Here is a 5,785-nt window from a genome sequence, read left to right as displayed (position 1 = left end):
GGTCCAACACATATATACTGATGAGAGTACTGAATAAACCAAACTGAATAGTTTATTTATATCATATGCCTGCTGCATTTGTTTAGACCGTGACAGAATCCAGCAGAGTGTGAGTAGAGCACTGGTTCGCAATGTGGTGTCTTGAGGGGATTCCAGGGGGTCCCCAGCTAAATTATTTGGAACCAAATGGACCCTTATAGCTGGTACGCTGGTATTGGTGAAATGAAAAAGGTTGAAAACCAGTGCTGTAGAGCCCCATGGGTCCAGAGAAATAAACAGTCTTGTTTATAATAGAGCTACACCCTGGTAGAGCCATTAAGTACTGAGAGGCCTGAATAGAAGATCTTGTACATCAACATTGATATGAACATGTGAATAAATCATAGCTAATCTCACTCTGTTTGCATGTTCTCTCTCTCCCTCTGCCCCCCCCTCTCTCTCTCTCTTCCCCTCTGTCTCCCTCTCTCTCTCTCTCTCTCTCTCACTCCCTCCCTCACTCCATCTCTCTCTTCCCCCTCTCTCTCGTTCTTTCTCTCCCGCCCTCTCCTTTTTTCACCCTCCCATCTCCCCCCACCCTCTCTCTCTCTCTCTCTCTCTCTCTCTCTCTCTCTCTCTCTCTCCCTCTCTCTCTCTCTCTCTCTATCTCTCCCTTTTCTCTCTCCCCTCTCTCTCGCCCCCTCTCTGTATCCTTTTGAAAGCCATATATTTTAAGAATTCCCCAAGTTCTACTGACGTGAAGAAAGAGATCAAAGATTCATGCTTGTTTAAAAAATTCAAATGGATGTCCTGAACTTTCACTACATAGCCCACGCGGGTAAATTATTTAATCTTAAGGACGTAAGAAAGGGAATTTGAGGTTTGAAGTTAAGTGTGCAAACGATATCCATGCCACAAAATAAGACATTTAAGAGATTTAATGAGAAGAGGGAGTTATGTGCATCGTATTAATATTATACAGTATGAAAACTTGAAAAAACAACAAACATGAAAATAAGTATAGCACTCAAGGGGAATGCAGCTGCATCGTTACAGTTTTTCACCATTGTTTACACACAAAAATTGAAAATTCTGCACAATTTGCACACCCTTCACTTCACTTCTTAATTGCTCTACCCAATTTGGCACTACTTCACACTGCCTTATCTGCATTAGACTCAGATTAGATTAGACAACAAGGTGATGTTCAAACACTACACACAATGTTCAGTTGTTGCACTCACTTCTCACGTAAAATCTCAAAGCATCAACCTACAACACGCAAATATTCAAATCTCTAAACATTCAGGTCTGGTGAGCAATTTGCACCACCGGGCTGCTCAAGTGCGTGAGTGGTTCCAGAACCACCCACAATATTCCGTTCTATACCTTCCACCTTGAGGAGTTCTTTTCAGCTTGGAGATGGAAGGTATATGAACAGAACCCACAGAGCCGGGTCCCACTGCTCCAGGCCATGGAGGGGGCTTGTGGCGACGCCAGTGTTGAGGCCTGTCAGGGTTTCATGCGCCACTCGAGGCGTTTCTTCCAACGCTGCTTGGACAGGAAGAACATTGCCTGTGATGTAGATGAGGCAACTTTTTTGGCTGCATATTTGTTTGCTGTTTGACTATGAAAGTCAAGTTTGACTATGAAAGAAGAAATGGCATTACAAAAGGAGAAATGGCTCATTCTCCAGAGTCATTGTCATTCATATGGTGTGTTCCATTTGATTGTGTTTTAAATTTTGCACTACAGCGTGAAGTAAATGCTTGGTAGTGTGCAGCAAATGCTTAGTTGTGTGTACTCAATGACTGGTATGTGTGTGTGTGTGTGTGTGTGTGTGTGTGTGTGTGTGTGTGTGTGTGTGTGTGTGTGTGTGTGTGTGTGTGTGTGTGTGTGTGTGTGTGTGTGTGTGTGTGTGTGTGTGTGTGTGTGTGTGTGTGTGTCATTTGAAAATATGGCTGTGTGTACCAAATGAAAACACAAGTTCCATTTTGTGAACAGTTAAGAGATTTGATGGCAAAGAGTCATCTTGCGAAGGGAGTGTAGGGTTTAGCATTTTGTGTGTGAGGTTTTAAGTTTTGTGTGTGCAGTTTTGAGAAAGCTGTTATTGTTTTGAGAAACGTGTGTTAACAATGGTGAAAAACTGTAAGTGGTTGTCTGTCATGCAGTTGATTAACCACATAGGATTGTTTTTCTGGGCAAGACAAGTCATAATAGGAAAACAATCTGTGAAAATAGCAGATAAGCTCACAATGTGTCGCAACATGTGGTGTTGTAAGCTTGTAGATCTGCTTTTTTGGCAAAGAGATTTTGCGTATAAGTAAAGAAGGAGGGTACAAACCAAGTACAAACCAGTTACCGCGGTCAATGAATCAGGGCTGAACATCTTGAACCTCAGCATGCCTATTCTGGGGGGAACATTCGCAAGAAATAGCCGATCTACAACGCAACACGTTCTGTGCTTGTAGATCGGCTATTTTTGGCGAAGAGATTTGGTGTAGAAGGAAAAAAGCGGTCGAAATACAGTTGTAACTCAAGTCCGGTTCTCTAAGACTATAGAGAGTTAAATAAGTGGTTAAGTGGGTGAATTGTGCTCGTTCAGTAGGTGGTGATTAACAAAGGCAGCAGAGTTGTTTATTGTATTGATTGTGTAGTTGTGTAGGTACCAGTTTTGATTTGGTTATTTGTTATTTTGTGTTGTTCTGTGTCAGCCCTTTGGGCTGTTGTATTGTAAAAACAAAAGTGTACAAAAAATAAGAAAATACTAATCATTAAAAAAAAAAGAGTTACTGACACTATGCACCAGCAGAGGGAGACCATGACACATGACAATAAGAGACACTCTCTCTGAAGCTACAGCAGAGCTACAGCTCTGATATTAAGTCATGTCATGTGGCCTAGACCGGTGGTTTCCAAAGTATGGTCCGGGGGATCCCAGGGGCCCTTGAGAGGGTTCCAGCCAAATTACGATTAGTTAGTGTAATTAACAAAATTATTCTAACTATTCTAACAATTGTCCAATATCACAAATATGAATCTATTTGTTATGTTGACAATTTACTACACAATAAACATTAAACTACATTGAAACAAGTTCAAACTGAAATATTATTTTAAGGTACCTTGGAGAGGATCCAATTTTTGGTCAGTTTGGGGGTCCGTGACATGAGAAGGTTGTAGAACCCCAGGGACCAGTAGTTTGCTGTGCAGTGATGCTTAGGGACTGCTGGTAAGGCAGAAGCTGCCATCTGGTTTTCCAGCCCACCAGAGGATGTTTCCTTGCATTCACCTGATGCCCTTGTCATTCTAGCTGTCTAAGCAGGGATCTACAGTAGTTAACCAGGGAGTCATACAGTTAAAACATAGTATGATAGAAAAACAGCTGCACTGACTATAGGGGTCCCTGCATGCAAACTATACTGACCTAGACATTTAAAATGTTAAACCGCAGTGGTAAGAATAATTAGGTGATGAGAAAGAGCAGGATGAGCAATAAATACAAAAGTTAATTCCACTAATGAAAAAACAAGTAAAATGTTTAGCCACAATTTACATCTACTATTATAGCCTATACTCACTGTTTGATTAATGTTTTTAATGAAAAAAAAAATGCATATACACGACCATATTTGTAAATATCTGTCAAAAGGATAAAACACAAAAAAGCTTGAGAGCTTGTGGTCCTTTGAGTGTAAATGTTTGTATAAACTGCGAAAATGTGTTGGGGGTGTGTGGCAGAGACATACAGAAACATATAGGCTAATCAATTATTAATACATTCATACAATATCAATGTGCTGTGGTAAAAATAGCAAAGAACAATACGGGTAGCCTACTGTAAAAGAACAATATCCATTAAAAATGTATTGTATTTAATGGATAATATAACTAAGTGTTAGCAGAAAATATGTATTTATTATATTTATTTATTATATACTATATAGGTACTCAAATGTTTTACTAAAGTAAAACTATATTACAATGCAGAAATACTCTGTTACAAGTACAAGTCTGGTATTCAGAATGTACTTATTATGCAGAAATCTTCCATTTCATGTTTTCAAAATGCATAAAATCATTTGAAAATAGCAGATCTACAAGCTCGCAACGCGTTGTGAGCTGGTAGATGGAGTACAAAATAGGGCTTATTGGTTAATGTATGTTTTGTCTTAATAATCCAAATCCATAAAGTAACTAGTAACTAAATAATTACAGTGGAGTGAAAGTACAATATTTGCCTCTGAGATGTAGCTGAGTAGAAGTAAAAGTACTGAAAATTGGAAATACTCCTGTAAAGTAAAAACACTTCAAATGTTTTACTTAAGTACAGTACTTGAGTGAGTGAATGTACTTAGTCACTTTACACCACTGAAATCCCCAAACTTGTTTTAAGTGGAGCCGAGACATGCAGACAGCTTCCTTTAAAGTAGTATTCCTGTGTGTCTAATCTATAATCCTCTTTGTCACATAACAAGCAACACAGAGTGTTTCTGGTTACATTCTAGCAGTGGTGGAAAGTAACTAAGTACATTTACTCATATACTGTTACTGTACTTAAGTACAATTTTGAGTTTTTTTTTTTACTTTACTGGAGTTTTTTTAAATATTGAATACTTTTACTTCTACTCCAAAACATCTCAGATCCAAATATTGTACTTTTACTCCACTACGATTATTTGACAACTTTATTACTTTGTAGATTTTGATTATTATTACATAACATACATTCCACTTCAGCCCTAAACATTTCGGCCATATGAAAGTAGCCGATCTACAAGCTCACAATGCCTCGAGATGCGACCTGTTGTGAGCTTGTAGATCTGCTATTTTCAAAAGATTTTTTAACATTTTACACATTTGAAAACTTGTGAAATGGGACATTCTGCACAATGAGTACTTTTACACTTTTGTACTTTAAGTATATCTTGATTGCAATACTTTTGCACTTTCACTCAAGTAAATTTTGATTAGGCTACCGGAATTTTACTTGAACAAACAGAGTGTTTCTGTTTCTACATTGCAGTATTGATACTTTACTCAAGTCAAATGCATTAGAAAAAAAACTTTTTCCACCATTGATTAGTCACCCCACAGCAGCAGCAGCGTAGGCTACAACAACTCAAGGGTTAAACTCAAATTGAGTGGACAAAGTGAAACCTGACACTAGGAAAGTGCAAATCCCCAAACTTGTTTTAAGTGACATCATGTTAGACAGCTTCATTTAAAGTAGTATTCATGTGTGTCTAATCTATAGTCCTCTTTGTCACATAACCAGCAAAGAGTGTTTTTTTTTAGCGCCACCACATAGTTGTTCATCATGTTTGGTAAATAAGTGGTTCTCAGCCTTTGCAACCCCCCAAAATAATCATATTTGAACTGGGGACCCCCCAAGTGCTTGTCAGGGAAGCACTTGGAATTGTAGAAGCGAAGCATTACATTTAGTTTGACTTGGTTCCACAGATAAGTATTGTGAAAATAGCAGATCTTGTGAGGCATTGTGAGCTTGTAGATCAGCTATTTTCACCATTGGTGCCTCTTTCTTTTATTATTTGACAATTTGGCCAATGTTTGACCAGTTTGTATAAATAGATTGTTGATTACTTTTGGTGCAGTAATGGTCTTTTTTCATTTATTTTCTTTTTTTCTTCTTCTTTTTAAATAAAAAGGTCTTAAAAGTACTTAAATAGTCACTTCACTGTCATCTGGGGACCCCCCCTCCCAAAAAAAATCATGTGGGGAGGGGGTCCCGAACCACAGGTTGAGAACCACTGTGGTAAATAATAGTCAGCTGCGTCACAGACAGACA

This window comes from Gymnoscopelus microlampas (assembly GCF_963454915.1).
Source record: "Gymnoscopelus microlampas genome assembly, chromosome: 18".
Lineage (NCBI taxonomy): Eukaryota > Metazoa > Chordata > Actinopteri > Myctophiformes > Myctophidae > Gymnoscopelus > Gymnoscopelus microlampas.
The sequence above is the reverse complement of the archived record's forward strand: the minus strand, read 5'-3'. Positions refer to the sequence as shown.